The sequence below is a fragment of the Nannobrachium achirus genome (genome assembly GCF_963921795.1).
Source record: "Nannobrachium achirus genome assembly, chromosome: 23".
Lineage (NCBI taxonomy): Eukaryota > Metazoa > Chordata > Actinopteri > Myctophiformes > Myctophidae > Nannobrachium > Nannobrachium achirus.
In genome coordinates, this window is record NC_137830.1 from 29,384,960 (window position 1) to 29,402,557 (window position 17,598).

The 17,598-nt window shown below is 42.7% G+C and overlaps 1 protein-coding gene across 1 annotated transcript in view; it reads left to right on the forward strand.

Moving 5' to 3' along the window:
- The window catches only part of celsr1a (cadherin EGF LAG seven-pass G-type receptor 1a), a gene marked incomplete at its 5' end in the record, with an annotated part of 187,771 nt that overhangs the window by 3,786 nt on the left and 166,387 nt on the right, over positions 1 to 17,598 (forward strand). The gene's annotated exons all lie outside the window — the stretch shown is intronic.

The following is a 17,598-nucleotide window of genomic DNA, read 5'->3' on the forward strand; positions in this document are numbered from 1 at the left end:
ATGTGTTGTGAGCTTGTGGATCTGCTATTTCTTTCAATTTGAAAATCAAAATGTTATTGTCACTCATCTAGACTGAGTGGCAAAACAAAGCAGCATGAAGCATTGTAGTTTGGAAGCCCTCGTTGGGAAACTCCTTCTGACTCCTCCTCACTCCTACTGACTCTGTTTTTTGCCACTCAGTAGACGTTCCTGCATAACTTCCAGGTACGATGATGATGTCACATGCATACCCTCTATTAGAACATTTAGCAATTGAACATAACAAACAAAATATCAGTCCGAACATTGGTAATTGTTGAGATAGAACCATACTGTCCAAATTCGGGATCATCATTCCAGATGACCTGACCAAACAATCTGCCATCGACCGGGTTCTACTCGCGTCTTCCCTTCATCCTGTTCTCTTGAACCAAAAGACATGTCATGTTCTGCAAGGATACGCCCTGTATGAGATTTCCTGTGAGTGTTCCGCGCTTGTTTGTCGGGACACTCACCACCCCTGCCTGCGTTAAACATGAAACTTAACGACGGTTACATGCAAATGATTTGATCCCAGCGCTGGGAAGTGTATGCAAGACGGATATCTGAGTCACAAGATGAGTATCTGAGTCACAATATATCACATGTATCATCTCTTTTGCAGTAAATATAGAATGCTCTGTTCCCTTTGAAAAGTGACTCAGGGAAGGCCTGGGCTGATGTTGACTGTGCTCACTAAGTGTTTGCTGCGGGCTCTGTGCAGGATCCGGTTCTGCAGCCTTTGTCGAGGTTGGGGTGATAAATGCATTGTCTGGAAGTGTTGGGTTGGTGGTATCATAAAAGGTGCCATTAGCAGGGCACCCTCATAACTAGGCCCTCTTTGTTGCAGCAGAAATGTGGGTTACTGGGTTCCACTCTATTACTAGCAAGTGCACCCACACACATACAGTATGCAAAGGTGTAACAACACACATGTATCCGCATGCATGCATGCAGACACGCATGCATGCACAGTGCGCGCGCACACACACACACACACACACACACACACACACACACACACACACACACACACACACACATCCTCCGTGCACCTATGGGCCTGACTCTTTGAAGTTCAAATCTTGAGCATACCTACTAACTGTACAGTCAGTGTAAACAGCAGGGAAGGTGTACAACATATTGTTGCAAGCTGTTTCTCCTCCTAAGTGATTCCCTGCATTACACAAATTACACAAATGTCAGCATTTTGTTCATATATATACATATACCTAGGGTGACGATATTTTCAAATACCCAACCCGGAACCCTTAATCACTTTGGACTGTAGATTGTAGATGGGCTATTCTCACTACTTTTGACACTTTATTTCTTTGACATTTATTTTTTAGAATTTTCATTTGGATTTTCACCTGGTGTTTTCATCAGGATGGGGGACAATTATTTTAGCACTTAGCACACCTAGTGATTGCAGTCATTGCACCTTTCTTCAACAGAACAGAACATCATATTAAACCTCTATGTACAGTAGTTACTCCAAACAATCGTTATTGTTACTTTCAATTGTAGTGAAAACTGGGGCAGTTAGGTAGGGAATGTTGAAAACTGGGCCATCTTTGTGTTTTAGAGATATTTGTGGGGACTCCCAGCTTGAAACTGGGACAATCCCGGCCAAACCTGGACATCTAGTCAGCGTATATATACAGTATATACCACAATTTCGTGAGAGGGGAATATTGAATCTGATTGTTCTTTGTGTTTGAACCTAACTGGGTTTTGTGTGATGGCCGGCTGACTCGAAACGGACAACCAAGACGTAACACAGAAAGAATTTGTACGGAAGATCGCCCTTTTCTAACACAGAAGCAGACTTTGTTCTTTTGAGTTAAAGATTAGACAAAAGCAAACACCTCTAGCTCACACCCATACTGGCACGGTTACACTGAGAATGTAGGCTAGCACTTATGCGCGCACAGGCACACGCGCGCGCGCGCGCGCGCGCGCACACACACACACACACACACACACACACACACACACACACACACTCACAAAAGTACCGGTCCCTAACGTGATTCGCATGAGGCGACAGGCAGAATGAATTTAATACACTGTGACAGAATAACTATCTTGTCACATTTTGACAGCTGCTTTGCTCTCTCTCTCTCTCTCTCTCTCCCTCCATCTCGCCCTCCCTCTCTCTTCTTCACTCTCCATCTGAAGATGAATCTTTCGCAGAGCATCGGGTTCTCGAACGGGCGCCGTGCCCAAACTCTCCCTCTGTAGTCTCACCCTGCGTTAATCTGGCGGCCAAGTTGCTCTCCAAGTTCCTTCTCCGCTAATGCCAGAATATCACACTCACATACACGTACGCACGCACAAACATGCACGCACGCACTCGCACACACACGCAAGCACACACACACACACACACGCCACAAGAAAAACAAATGAAGTGCTGGACAGGGTAAAGCCTATAGGAATGGGTCCATCTTTCTAATGCCCCAGACTGTGGATCCGCACGGCGCCTCTCACTGATGGAAAACCCTCGCAGATGGTCTTTTTTTCTTGTCTTTGTGAATCCGTTAAAGTCATATTTCTTTAGTCTTCTTATCTCTCCAGGGCTTTCTACCTGGAATTGAACCTTTGACAGCCCAGAGGAATTTCCGTCAGCCTTGGCTTGCCAGTTAGCATTTTGTTACCCTTCGATCAAATCGCTTTTTTTGTAGCAGTTGATAAGTCTGACAACATGAACAGTAGCGCATGATTTATGACTCGGCTTTATGGCGGTGTCGCTCACCAAAACTAGCAGCTTGTCAGCTGTCTTATTTTTTGTCAAATACAATTATTATGACAAAAAAATATTTTCCACTAACAAAAACTAAATAAAAACTAAGCTATAATGACTAAAACTAAGACAAAATATATTGCCAATTTCATCAACAAATAAAAATTAGACTAGAAAGACTAGTGGAGAGGAGATCCAGTAGAACTAAAAGACAAGTAATTTTATGTTTGGTTGAGCTCTGGTGTTGCGCTCTGAAAACAGCAGATCTGCAAGCTCACAACACGTGGCGGCGGATTTGTATTCATATTCAAAAGTAGAGGCAGTAGCAGATCTACAAGCTCAAAACGTTTCGAGCTTGTGGATCTGCTTTTGATGCTTTTGTGTGATCGAGTAGGGTGTTAATTTACGTGCTATTTAAGTTTCACTGCACCATGGAGCACCTGGCATTGAGATCTTTCAGCATCTGTCTCCCCTGCTGTCTGTGTCTGTCATAATGAATGTAGTGCATGTCTTGTGTCTGTCTTTGTCATGGCCAATAGACAGTCCAGCCTGTTCTAAAGTGTGTCCACACTTAAGTTGTGGTCAGTGAGGGTGCTATAGTTAAGTGGATCTATTGAGGGGCTGTGTGCTTTGCTGGGGGGTCTTATGGCCCTCATTTGCCACCCCTGCATTCAGTTCTGTCAGCTCTTATGGTGTCATTGACAGGCGTGACCCTGCGTGGCACTCCCAACGGGGCCTGCAGCTCTTCATTAGATGCAAGTGCATGCGCGCGCACGCACGCACGCACGCACACACACACACACACACACACACACACACACACACACACACACACACAAACTGACAATATCGACTATATCAGTGATGGCAGGTGTATGTATTTTTATATTGATTACTCATACCATGGAGACTAATATTTTTAGTTTTTTGTCACATTCCTAAGAATTCTTTTTTTATTTGAGTAAATTTACCCCCATTGATTCCGGATGGGGACCCGTTTCGAAACGGGTCCCCATCCGGAACGAATGGGGGTAAATGTATTGTTATCACATTTTTGTCTTAGGAATGCGACAAAAAACTAAAAATATTATTGAACTCTAGTCTCCATGGCATGAGTAATCAATAGAAAAAAAGTCATTTTGGGGGTGAACTACTCCTTTAAGTAAAAGTAGCAATACCAGAGTATGAAAGTACTCTGTTACAAGCAAAAGGCCAATATTTAAAATTTTGCTTGTTTTTTTTTCATTTTCAAACTTTTGAAATTTGAATAGCCGAAGAGTTTTGTAATACTTGTCTAAATCTGCAAAGTAACTAAAGCTGTCAAATAATGGGTGTGGAGTTAAAAAGAGAATATTTGCCTCTGATGTAGTGGAGTATAGCATCAAAATGATTGAAAAACTTTATATATACCTCAAAATTGGTTTACTTTCCACCACTGACAATACAATCCCTCTTTCTAAGGTGCCACTCTGATGTCAAATGTTAGGTAACCATTCCACTGACTCTGTGACCTTTGACCCCTAGGCTCTGGGGAGGGGAGGGGCCTGAGGGGTTTGTGTGGGGAACAGCCACTGAAATGCTGCTTCCAAACACACACTGAGACCCACTGGTTGTATTTCTCTGTCATCTCTATATACAATTTGAAACTGACCGAACGGTGCATTCGACATACAGACGACCCAAAGCAGTCCAATTGGCTAGGACTGATCACGTGGCACACGGAGTTCTTAGCCGGAAGTGCGTCCGGCGGTCAAATATGTCCGACCGGAAACGTGCGCTGCGGCACAATAGTTCCGCCACAATAGTTCCCCCCCAAAAAAAATTTTTTTTTTAATTTTTTTTTTTTATTATTTTTTTATTTATTTTTTAACTTTTATTTTTTATTTTTTATTTAAAAAAAAAAAAAAAAAAGTTTTTTAGTAAAGAAGCGGGCGTGGACTCTAGATGTGAGCAGCCCGAAGGGCCGCGAACCTCTAGTTCAATACATTTCAAAATTATACCTTTCAACAATCAGCTTGTACATGCAGATTGGCTATATTCCTGTAATTATTTGCGTCCCAAATTCATCTTTTCGGTCTTGAGCTTAAAAGTTTGGGAACCCCTGATTTAGCCCTTAATCGCTGTGTGTGTGTGTGTGTGTGTGTGTGTGTGTGTGTGTGTGTGTGTGTGTGTGTGTGTGTGTGTGTGTGTGTGTGTGTGTGTGTATGTATGTGTGTGTGTGTGTGTGTGTGTGTGTGTGTGTGTGTGTGTGTGTGTGCGTGCGTGCGTGCATGTCTCTCTCCCTCTCTCTCAAGAGGAACTTATGGCTGCTTATTGTGTGACATTGAGCGTTGATCATGATGGAGAGGGCCTGAAGACAGAGAGGGTCAAGTCATTTGTTTCTGTTCATTAGTGCAGCCACACAACAGTATGTTGAATTCCAACTTCAACTGTGAAAAAACCCCTCATTAAAACACTGTCACAGAATGAGTTTTTGGACATGTTGTGGTCCCTTAAGACTCATTTATATGCTCCATTGCACCACGGTGTGTCGCAAATTAAAATGTGTCGAAAGCATCACATACATTTCTTTTAATTAAACCAAATTAAAAAGCATCGCCTAAGATGGTTTGACGATGGTTTTATTTTCATTTTCCCCACTGAAAATGCATCATGGTCCCTTCACAGTAAAATACCTTTTTTATAACTATGTTCAGGGTTTTTTTCTTTTTTTACGAGCATTTATTTGTAACAACAGCAAACAGAATAGGAGGAGTGACATGCAGCAAATGGTCCGGCCAGCTCGGAATCGAACAGGAAACAGGAGACATTCGCCACGACTGATTTCCAGGGCTCATCAATATGTCCTACACAGACAAACACCTTGTCCGTGGCAAATTTTAGTTTTTCTTTTTACACATCATTACAATGTTCTTATTTTGATCATAAGACCCAATCACTGAATGTCAAGTCTCAAGTATGACACTGATTTAGTACAACGCTATGGCATATTATTAGTTGTTCAACTAGTACTAGTGCTTCTCAAATGTTTTATTTTCAAGGACTCAGAGTGTTCATATGGAACCAGGTCCATTTGGTTACAGACCTGATATGGTCACAGACCTCAGAGTTACAGACCTGTTATTTATGGTCATTCAGGGTTGAATGACCCTGAATTGTATGTGTTTCTGGTAATAATATCCATTTTTGCCTTACAAAATGAGTGGACATTATATTATTATTGTCCACAACATCTTTTATGTCTGTGGCAAAAATTGAATTTTGACAACTTAGCAATGTGTTCAGAAGCATCTTCCATAAAACCATAATGTCTCAGATATTGCATTAAAAGCAAAGGTTAAAGCCTCAATCTGATTTATTCACCTGGTTTTCAGTAATGTAGAACAGCAGGAAACATATTACTAAAACATAATTTTACTTATTTGTGCTTATTTATGAAATAAGTGTGGGGGTGAACTCCTTTCATGCTGTACAAATCGCAGATTAGAACTTGACCCGTCAAAAAGAAATCAGTGGTGTCGTATTTGTGTAACTCCCTGAGAGAGGGAAATAGAGAGAGAAAGAGCGCAAATGTAGCCAAATGGTCCCAGTCTCTGTCTGTTGCGATTTCTTTTCTCTTGCTGTAGTTTATTATCTCGGTCAAGTCCTAGTGGTGAACAGGTGTTTCTCCTCTCGTGAGCAGAAAGCCTGAGAATGTTTTCATAGCCCCTCTGCTGAAACACTAGAACACCCTGATACACTCCCAGATACAGCCGTTAACACACTCTGCTAGTCACAACACTGTGCTTCTGTCCTCACCGTGAGAGTTGAGGGGTGTGTGTTTGCATTTCTGTGTGTGTGTGTGTGTGTGTGTGTGTGTGTGTGTGTGTGTGTGTGTGTGTGTGTGTGTGTGTGTGTGTGTGTGTGTGTGTGTGTGTGTATGAGTCCTATCGCTAGCGGAGTAGCTCCTTAGGTAGGGGTGATGTGTTCTCGACGTAACGCGATCCCCCTTATCTTCGCCAGCGAACTCTCAACAAGCTTCCTTCGCTTAAATATATGGGTGTTCCCGTCCTTATTCCCTTTCAGACTAGGTTAGAATCTTGTCTTATTTTCCCATGCCACTTAACGTGTCGTAGCTGCAGAGGAAAGGAAGCGACGCCATTCAGCTGCTCAAAGTGCATAGCCTGTATTGTCAGAGCTGACATAGGCCTACTTGGGTAGGTGTAGCTGGCCACTGCAATCAGTCATTTGTCAAAGAGAGAAAGAGAAAAGGCCAGCTACTTGAGTTGTTTTACTAGCCAAAGCAACTGCGAGCTTGCATTTCGGAGTGCAGATGTTTCTGTGTGCCTGAGCCGGGCTGTGATCTTCTGTGATTTTGTGTCTCTTAAAGGACTTACTGTTTACTTATATATCCATCCATATCCAACAATTGTCCAAGGCAACTGTGGTTAGATAGATTGACAAACAGACAGACAGACTTTCATTCATTCAGTCATTCATTGATCCTGAAAAGTAGAGATTTACAGTCAGAGTAGAGGTAACAATGCTTAAAACTAAATCAACCAAGTGTGAAGTGAGCAGTGCTATTTATTAAGCGTCCTGCAAAGCTTGGCCAATGTGACCCTGGGCGTACAACAAACTTTGAGCGCTTTGTGCCAAGATGTAGGCCAGATGTAGGCCACGCTTCGCATCCCAGACAAAGCCAGATGTTGGCCCTTAGCTCCTTCCAGGAGCATCGCTCAAAAAACGTAAAAGTAAATGAAGAGACTTAAAGTCTCTCCTGGCCATAGCTGCTGCTATAGCGACTAGCTGGGTTTGCATAACGTATGAACCATTAGTAGATAACATAAAAGAGAATGGTCATTATGTGAGCGATGTTAGCTAATGTTAGCTTCCTCCACTTAATCATTATGTAAGTGTGTTAAATCATCAGCTTCTCCCCCCAACGCAGCGCTCTCTATACAGGGAAGGAACAGCTATCTCCCAGCGTGTTGCTACATGCGCTCTCCTTCCCCCCTATGGGGCGTTCTGGTGGGCTTCCAACGGAGACGCATAGCTCAGCTCCTTGACATTTCTCTTGTGGCCTGACCCCCCCTTCCCCTACCCGCACACACTCTTTAAACAGTGGTGGAAGAAGTACTCACATTTATTTTTACTTATTGCATTGATTGCCGTATCAATACTGCAATAGAAACACTCTGTTAAGGGCACGGCCACTCCGCACTTTTATTCTACTTATGAGGGTGGATTCTGCCAATGCATTTCAAGGGGAATGGAGCGTTTCTTTGCAGAAATCCGCAAAATGCGCAAATGCCAAATGGCAGCAAAGTCAAACCACTCCATTCCCATTGAAATGCATTGGCTGAATCCTCCCTCATAGGTAGAATAATAGTGTAGTGTGACCGTGCCCTAACAAGTAAAAGTCCGGAATTCAAAATGTACTTGAAAGTACAAAAGTATTGGCATCAAAATATATATAGTGAAAATAGCAGATCTACAAGCTCAAAACGTGTTGCGACACCTTGTAGATCTGCTATTTTCAAATAGCCTATGTATAAAATAGGGCTAAAGTGGTTAATGTGTCTTTTACAATATAATCATTTATATCTGCAAAGTAACTAGTAACTAGATAAAAAAAAAAGTAAAAGTACAATATTAGCCTCTGAGATGTAGTGAAGTAGAAGTATGAAAATCCAGTAAAGTAAAAGTACCTCAAAATTGTACTTAAGTACAGTACTTGAGTACTTAGTTACTTCACACCACTGCAACTTTAAACCTGACCTATGCTTCGTTGCATGACGGTGTCGATCACCGGGGGAAAAAGAAAGATCTACCCTACAAGCTCACAACGTGTCAGGACGTGCTGCGAGCTTGTAGATCGTCTATTTTCTTAATATGTTGGCCCTCTCTGTCTCGATCTCTCTCGGGGTTTGTCTCTCATAGCCCGAGGGGGGTTTACAATTGCTCTGTACTTCATGGGATTTGTACAGTAACTCAGCAGCTTACTTCAGAAGCCCAGACCCCCCAGACAAGACATATTCCACTGCTGCACCCTCCCTCCGTAAAGCCATGAACCACCTTTACCTCTGCAGCTAAACAGGAATATATAGTGTGTGTGTGTGTGTGTGTGTGTGTGTGTTTGTGTGTGCGTGTGTGCGTGCGTGCGTGCGCGCGCGCACATGAATGTGTTTGAATGAAAACGTATATGGGATAATTAGAGTCCACAAAACAAGAGAAACCAGAATCCTAAATATGTCCTGATGCAAGTCACCAGACAGACAGATAGACAGACGAGACAGCAATGTGACAAAGCTCTGCTTACACATTTCTTTATTACTTTTAATTGTACATACATTTCTTATTTTATTTCACACTTGCTTTGGCAATGCCCCATTGAATTGACTTGAGCAAGAGAACTTTGTTTGTGAGAGAGATAGGAAGAGAGCGAGAGAGAGACTACAGTGACAAAACTGTAATCATTCGTAGAACTAGAAACATGCTTTATTTTTAGTTTTAGTTTTTTGCCCTACCCATAGCGATGCAGCCTCAGCCAAAGGTGCCAAAATAAACAGCAATGTGTATGTGTGAACGGAGCTTATCTGGCTACGATTAGAGCATGCTTTTTGAAGCTGGCGTGAAACCTTCTCCACCGGGTCAAATCAGTCCAAAATATCTCTTCTCCTGGAGTGAAAGCCCACCGACATGCTCCCCCTCTTTCTCTCTCCCCGAGTCATCCTTCCATGCTGTTATCCGTCATGTACCCTGTCGTTTCGAACATGAAGAGCAGGGCTGAGCACTGGAGCTCAGGAGGGACGACGATGCATGTTTACACGAGCGCGCACATTTGTGTAACCTTTCAACCTTGACATCAAAGTAAGACAAGTTAAGGGATCTCCCTCTCTGAGGCTCTCTCACCCTTGATTTCTCTCTCTCTCACTCACACACACACACACACACACACACACACACACACACACACACACACACACACACACACACACGTGCACTGCACACGCATACACACACGCTCAAACAAAGAGCAGTGTTACATGACCCTGATCTGTGTCTACACACAACCCATGACCTGTACCTGATGGATGGACATTGAGTACAAGATATTTGTGTGTGTGTGTGTGTGTGTGTGTGTGTGTGTGTGTGTGTGTGTGTGTGTGTGTGTGTGTGTGTGTGTGTGTGTGTGTGTGTGTGTGTGTGTGTGTGTGTGTGTGTGTGTGTGTGTGTGCGTGCGTGGCGTGCGTGCGTGCGTGCGTGCGTGCGTGCGTGCGTGCGTGCGTACGTGCGTGGCATGCAGGCATTCCCAGGCTTGGCACTGTTAACTGACCTTAGCAGATCCCATTCATTCCTGAGGTATTACACCCAACCCTGCTTTTAAACTGGCTGTGCCCCCCGCTTCAATCAGTCTCTGTCTCTCGCTCTCTCTCTCCCTCTCTCTCTCTCTCATTCCATCTATCCATCTCTTGCTCACTGGTCACTCTCACTGAGGAATGTGTCCAGATTGTTCGTCTTAACTTGCTGCACAGCGTTGCTGACTGTGTCGACCAGCCTGTTCTCTGATGCTGCCACGAATTATTATACTGCTGTGTACTGTCTGACCATGTGCATGTCTGTCTGTCTGTCTGTCTGTCTGTCTGTCTGTCTGTCTGTGTGCAGGCTGGCTGTCTCTCTGACTGCACACTTACATGTGGACGAGTGTAAAATTGACTCTGAAAGTGTCAAAATGGACTCTAAGTTTAGACGTAATCACACTTGAAACCTGTTTGACATAGATAATCTAACACACCAGTTATCATTGCTCAGTTTGTGCCATCATTTATTGTCAAAGTTGCGTCATGCCATGTTAAAGCATGGATTGATTTGAAAAGTGCACAATGATGCTTGGATGATAAGTTAAGGTGTCTCTCTCTCTCTCTCTCTCTCTCTCTCTCTCTCTCTCTCTCTCACTGCTCAATGAGTGAGAAAGAAATCACATTCATGTTTAATCCTGGGCATCCGCCCAGGCTTAGTGTGTGTGTGTGTGTGTGTGTGCGTGTGCGTGTGCGTGTGCGTGCGTGTAGGGCTTACGGCAGATCCCTGCAGGCACATATTTGACCTTGTCATCCGACAGTAGATGTATTTATCACTATAAGTGATTGATGGTTCAGTTACATTACATAATATATTGACCCTCAACGATGATTTGTTATTCCTGCAGTGGGCCACTGTCTGTATGTGCACGCAATGCAATGGTTTGTGAACTAGCTATATTATACGGTTGGAAAAAAATATCTTAACATAGGCGGAGGAGACATTGTTTAACATTTAGTACATTTATAACTATAGCACATTTGACTGGAATTGGAATGTATAACAAAATCTCTGTTTGTTTTGAGAAAATGTGTATTTGAGCTTGTGTGTGTGTGTAGTTCTTTAAGTCATTGGTTCTCAAAGTGGGGTCCGGGGACCACCAGGGGTCCTTGGGGGGGTTAACACAGTATCACAATCATCCAGATCAGCGGTCTTCAAACATTTTCAGGCCAGGGACCCCTTAGCTGAGAGAGAGATGAAGCTGGGATCTATGAAAATGTTCGTAGATTTCTTAGACAGCTTAGACTTGTTTGACAGCACTGTCATTATTATGTTGGAGTAATAATGTGTATTTTCTATTTTCAGACATTTAACCACTTGAACCATCAAATACTTTAGTCTGCTCTTCTTTTCCCTCCACAAACCTCTTTGCCAAAAATAGCAGATCTACAAGCTTACAATGTTCCACTCGGAATAGGGATGCTAGGGTTCAAATGGTTAATGTAAATCCTGTGTCAAAGCAGTGGTCTATTTAACTCTGAGAGTGTGCACAGACATAACCCATTTGGTTACATCGGTACACTGTCTTCGAGTTCCCATCATCCCATCATGCTTGTTTCTGTGAAAAAAAAACATTATTTTTCACTCATTATCGTGATCTCTTTCTCACTCTCTCTCAGACACACACACCCACTCACCCACACCCACCCACACACACACACACACACACACACACACACACACACACACACACACACACACACACACAAACAGATATATCTGTAGCTTCCATACACAGTGATTTCACCACTCAGACTCCGGTAGTGGCTGAGGGGTAACACGTTTGAGTCGAGTGTAACAGGACACACCTCTCTCTTTCTCTCTCTCTCTCTCTCGCTGGTCAGACAATATACTTCTTTGTGTCTCTCTCCTCTCTCTCTCTCTCTCCCTCTCTCTGTCTCTCTTGGAGGAGACAGGGACAGCATCGCATCCAGCCAGCGCCTCACGAGTGTGACATTACATGCGTGGAGCCTGAGCGATGACCAGCTGTTGGAATGTCTAGAGGGTTGGGTTTGGGGCAGGGGGGGTAGGGGGTGTATCTAGTATCTTGTCCCAGAGAATGACAAGCGTGAGAGCTGAGATGACAAGACACAAGAGGATGACAGGCGAGGGGAGAAGAGAGGGGCAGTTGGTGGAAGATGTTTGTTTTTTCAATACCTCGATACAATAAGAATTCTCTGCTACGAGTAAAGTCATCAAAATAGACTTATATAGCGGCACTATGTAACTTTTTTTTAATGAATGAAACAACATTTTGTCCAATCTGTAATGGAGTTACTAGAGTATGTCACCTGATGGCCTAGATCCAATCTATCCCCTGAGCAAGCAGGCAGGCTCTATGTTGGGGACTAGTGGAGAAGAGAATATAAAAGGTTTTAGTTTTAGTCTAGTTTTAGGCGACTAAATATCATAATATTTTAGTTGACTAAATGTACAGTTGATTTTGTCAAAAGAATATTTGGGCAGGTCGTGATGGCATCTTAATGGAATGCTGAAAATCTACAAGCTCACAACGCGTCAAGCTGCGATGCGTTGTGAGCTTGTAGATCTGCAATTTTTCAGGGCGCAACCCTGGAGTGCGATCAAACATAAAATGACTAGATTTTAGTTCTACTGGATCTAATAAAAAATATGACAAAATATGACTAAAACGAAAACAAAAATTAGCTGTTCAAATTAACACTGGACTGAGAAGTTGTGGCGTGTCAAATGATGCCAGGGGTCCGTTTTCACACTCTCTGAGGTGAATTAACACTTAGGATTTGGCCAGGGTAACAACCCCACAAGTCCAGATCTAGACAAGTTCAAAGACTTCCCTGTTCTCCGGGCTCTCATGCCCATTCTAATCCTCCACCTACGTACGTCAGTGAGCCCTGCAAAGCCCCGTAACCCTAGACGCCGATGTACAATCCCTGCTTACAATGCTATATGAATGCCATCGGGCCAGCGGTCCGCCCAGCTATTAAGACTTGGCACGGGTACTGACAGCGCTAGCGTTAGCAATGAAACGTCAAACCGCTCCGACGGATTGAGCTCACCGACTCGCTGGCACAAACACCACAAATACTGCTAACTGATGAAAGACGCGTTCCATAATGTTTACGTAAACAGCAGGCTTGCGTGCATCGCTACTGAATGCAGTGGAGATTAATAAATGTAACAAGCAAAAGTTTTGTCTTAAGTTAAGCTCAGGCACATTTGCATCATCGTAGTAAAGTTGGTTGTACGTACCAGTCTTCTCTCCTGCCATAGTGTCACAGTCAAATGTTCTCTGCCTGTCAACATAGGAGAAAGCAATATAATAATATATGAATATTTTAGCTATGGAGATGTTAAAATCTGATTTTCAATTAAGCTTTGGACAGCGTATGGTTAGCCATATTAGTCTCCTCTCCATCTCCCTCCAATAAATTGTTGAATTGTGTAATTAGAGCGGTTTAGACAATGTTGACACCTGGGTTGACAAAGATATTGATCCAAATGTGATAACACCTTGAAGTGTATTGCCCAGGAAACTGCATCAGAATGACACAAACGCTCTTGGTTCAGGGAATAATTTTTGTTCTACCTGTAGGCCTATATTTGTTTGCCTGCAGTAGTCTTTTCGTCCCACCTTGAGTTACTGAAGTTTGTTGTCATAAATGTCACCCGCTGGACTGGAATTTGCTTCCTGACCTATTCCAACTCTCAGCCACCTGTTGCGGTTCAGTAATATACCGAATTTAGATATTTAGGGCATGATGTAATCATGTTGTTAGGGAGCTAAATTATTTATTTTCCTTGTGTTGACATTTTCCTACCTTCGTGGGCGATTTTTTTCAGGAAACCTAGAGGAAAGATTGAATTTGACTGGCATGGCCCACAGAATAAGATGACCTCTATTCCTGTTCTCAAGTGTAGCACACGGCCGATATAGGCCTATCGGTTTTCATTGTTTGACCTGTAGCCAATGCAACACATTTTGAATAGGGCTTAGGTCAGGAGTCTTCAACGTTTTCAGGCCAAGGACCCCTTAGCTGAGATAGAGATCGAAGCAGGGACCCCCACTACATATTGTATAAAATTGTGTCGCAGATTAAAAATGTTCATAGATTTCTTAGACAGCTTAGACTTGTTTGACAGCACTGTCATCATGTCGGAGTAATGTTTATTTTCAGACATTTAACCACTTGAAACGTCAAATACTTTGCAAACCTCTTTAGCCAAAAATAGCCGATCTACAAGCTTGAAGCTTGTAGATCTGCTATTTTTGGCTAATTAGGGTTCAAGTGGTTAATGTAAAAAACATGATCCTATATCACACAAAGATTTAGCGGCCCCCCTGTAGTAACTCTGAGGACCCCCCCCCCTAGGGGTCCCGGTCCCGGACCCCCTGTTGAAGTCCCATGTCTTAGAATAAGAAAAAGAGTCTGCAGCTCTGCACACCATTTTGGCTCTTGTCCTGTGTTGTTGTGTTGGTGGGTGTAGCTCCTCTCAGTGTGTGCATGGGGTCATGTCATTCCCAGTGTGCCGGGTCATGTGTTGTCATCTTGTGGGTGTCACCTTACAGCCACCTAACAACTCATGTTCCCCTGTGACAGTGGCGCTGCCTCGTCTTCTATCAGCTCCGAAGCTAGCGTGTTTGTTTGGGTGGGCGCAGGGATAAAGGGGTGTGTCGCACGCACGCACACACACACACACACACACACACACACACACACACACACACACACACACAAACACACAATTCAATTCAATTGAAAGGGCTTTATTGGCATGAGAAAACATACGTTTACATTGCCAAAGCAGAAGTGTACAATACAATACAATACAATACCAGCAAGAGCCGTTGGCCGCCGCGTCCACGTCCATGGACGCGGCCGTGGACGCGTCCATGGACGCGGACGCGAAAAAAACGTCCGTGGACGCGAGGCCGCATCCACGGACGCAAACGGCCGGCCGTCCCGGTCGTGGACGCGGCCGTGGACGCGGCCGTGGACGCAGACGGCCGGGGACGCGGCCGTGGACGAGGCCGTGGACGAGGCCGCGGCCGTGGACGCAAACGGCCGGCCGTGGACGCATCCATGGACGAAGCCGCAAAAAAAATGCAGCCAAAAAAAAAAAAAAGGGTGTCTATTGTATGTATTTTTTGATGGAGAATTCAAATATGACCTTCTTTTTTGCATAGGACAACTCTAACCTGCATCAATTGGTATTTTATAATTGCCAATTGTACCCTATCCATCTAAAAAACAAATTGGATGTCTATTGTATGTATTTTTTGATGGAGAATTCAAATATTACCTTCTTTTTGGGATAGGACAACTCTAACCTGCATCAATTGGTATTTTATAATTGCCAATTGTACCCTATCCATCTCAAAAACAAATTGGATGTCTATTGTATGTATTTTTTGATGGGGAATTCAAATGTTACCTTCTTTTTTAGATAGGACAACTCTAACCTGCATCAATTGGTGCATCAACCTACTTTCTATCTATCTATCTATCTATCTATCTATCTATCTATCTATCTATCTATTTATACTTCACCTTTAGTCCAGAAGAGAGTTCAGCCTCAGGAACTTGCACACATGGAACTGTGCCATGACTGTGTCATGGAGCTAAACAGGGCTATGTTAAATACTCACAATGAGTCTGATGGACCAATCAGAGTGGTGGTGGGGGGAGGGATCAACAATAGACAGAAACTGGATAATGCTTTGTTAACTGTCCCACCTAAGTCCCTGCTAGTCTGAACAAACATCACCTTCCCTCTCATAATACTACTACTACTACTACATTTATATAAAGCTGCTCTTGCATTTGAATTCAAGTCTGACACAAGTTAAGGTTAACTTAGTTAGTATTTCATTTTGCTGGCTTTTAGGGTCTGTGTGTGAGTGTGTAGGCTCACAAATTATTATAATTGTCATTAAGTGACTCTATCTATCTATCTATCTATCTATCTATCTATCTATCTATCTATCCATCTATTTATTTATACTTACTGTTTACATTTTCTATAAATATTTATTTCTATATAAAACTCAGTTGTGTGGAGTTATTGTGTGCCTTTTCTTGTAGCTAAAGAGTCCATTTGTTCACTAGACATTAAGTCAAGGTTACTATTTTGAGTTGAAGCTAAGTGTTTTATTGCTTTGTGGTTTAACATGATTTAAAAGGCAAATTCATTGTTATGGTTACTTTAGAAGACTGCTTTTGCATTCATGAGTTAAAAAGAGAGCCAAGCTAATTCAAAGAGTTAAGTTAAAGGAACACAAAACATGACCTAACTCACAGCTGCCATTGGACAGACAGTTACAACATACTCTTATCTTTCACAGAACAGACAATTATCATTTATTTTATCTATTTGAGACTATGTAGCTGCTCTAGTGGAAATAGAGCATTATATCAGCCTATTCAATTGATAATGACCAATGGGTGCCAGTTTCTAAGTAGTTAAAGCATATTAACATAACAATATATGTGGCCTAGACATGGATATTGCCCAATCAACTTGTAATCTACAGAAATGTCCACCACATCACACAGTATAAAACCTAGTAGGCTTAGTGGATTACCTATGTTAAATCATGTCAGGTTAGTTTGGTTCAAGGTTCAAGTATAATAATTTATGAGACAAAAATGTAAACAGCACAAATGTACAATCACATCTAGGCTAGAATGATAACATAAAGTCCTGACTACTCCTTGTTATTGTGGTCCTAAATACTACAATGATTAGTTTGGATGCATTGCTTCTATCATGTCCAATTAAAAATAAATACATTACATACATACAGAAATCTGCCTTCTCCTGTATTGTATTAGTGACATTCATTATAAATAGTAAAATAAAAGGACAGAGTCTTTATCTGATCACATGCAATCATACACTCACACTGCACAGCAATACTTTATTACAGGCTCAAGGCCCACAGGGTAAGAAGATACAAAGATAATACTTAAAAAAACAACAACAGAGAGTACATTCACCAAGCCCCACCGGAGCTAAAGAGGCACTCAGTCATGCCAGTGTCCTCTAACGGTAGACGTGTACCTGACAGAGCTTTCCCCACATTGGTTACAGATATAAGGTTTCTCTCCGGTGTGAATTTGTTGGTGTATTTTGATATGTTCCAGTCTAGGAAAGCTCTTTCCACACTGGTCACAGCAATAAGGTTTCTTTCCAGTGTGATTTTTCTGGTGTGCTTTGAGATGATGCATATCACTGAACCTTTTCTCACACTGGACACAATAGTATATGGCTTCTCACCAGTGTGGATTTTCAGGTGTCTTTTCAGAGCCGTCTTCAGAGTGAACCTTTTCCCAAATTGGTGACAGCAGTAAGGTCTCTCTCAAGTGTGAATCTTCTTGTGTTGTACGAGGCTAGATTTTACAGTGAAACGTTTGCCACAGTGTTCACAGCAGTAAGGCTTTTCTTCGGTGTGAAATCTCTGGTGTACTTTCAGAGCAGCCATTAAACTGAACTTTTCCCCACATTGG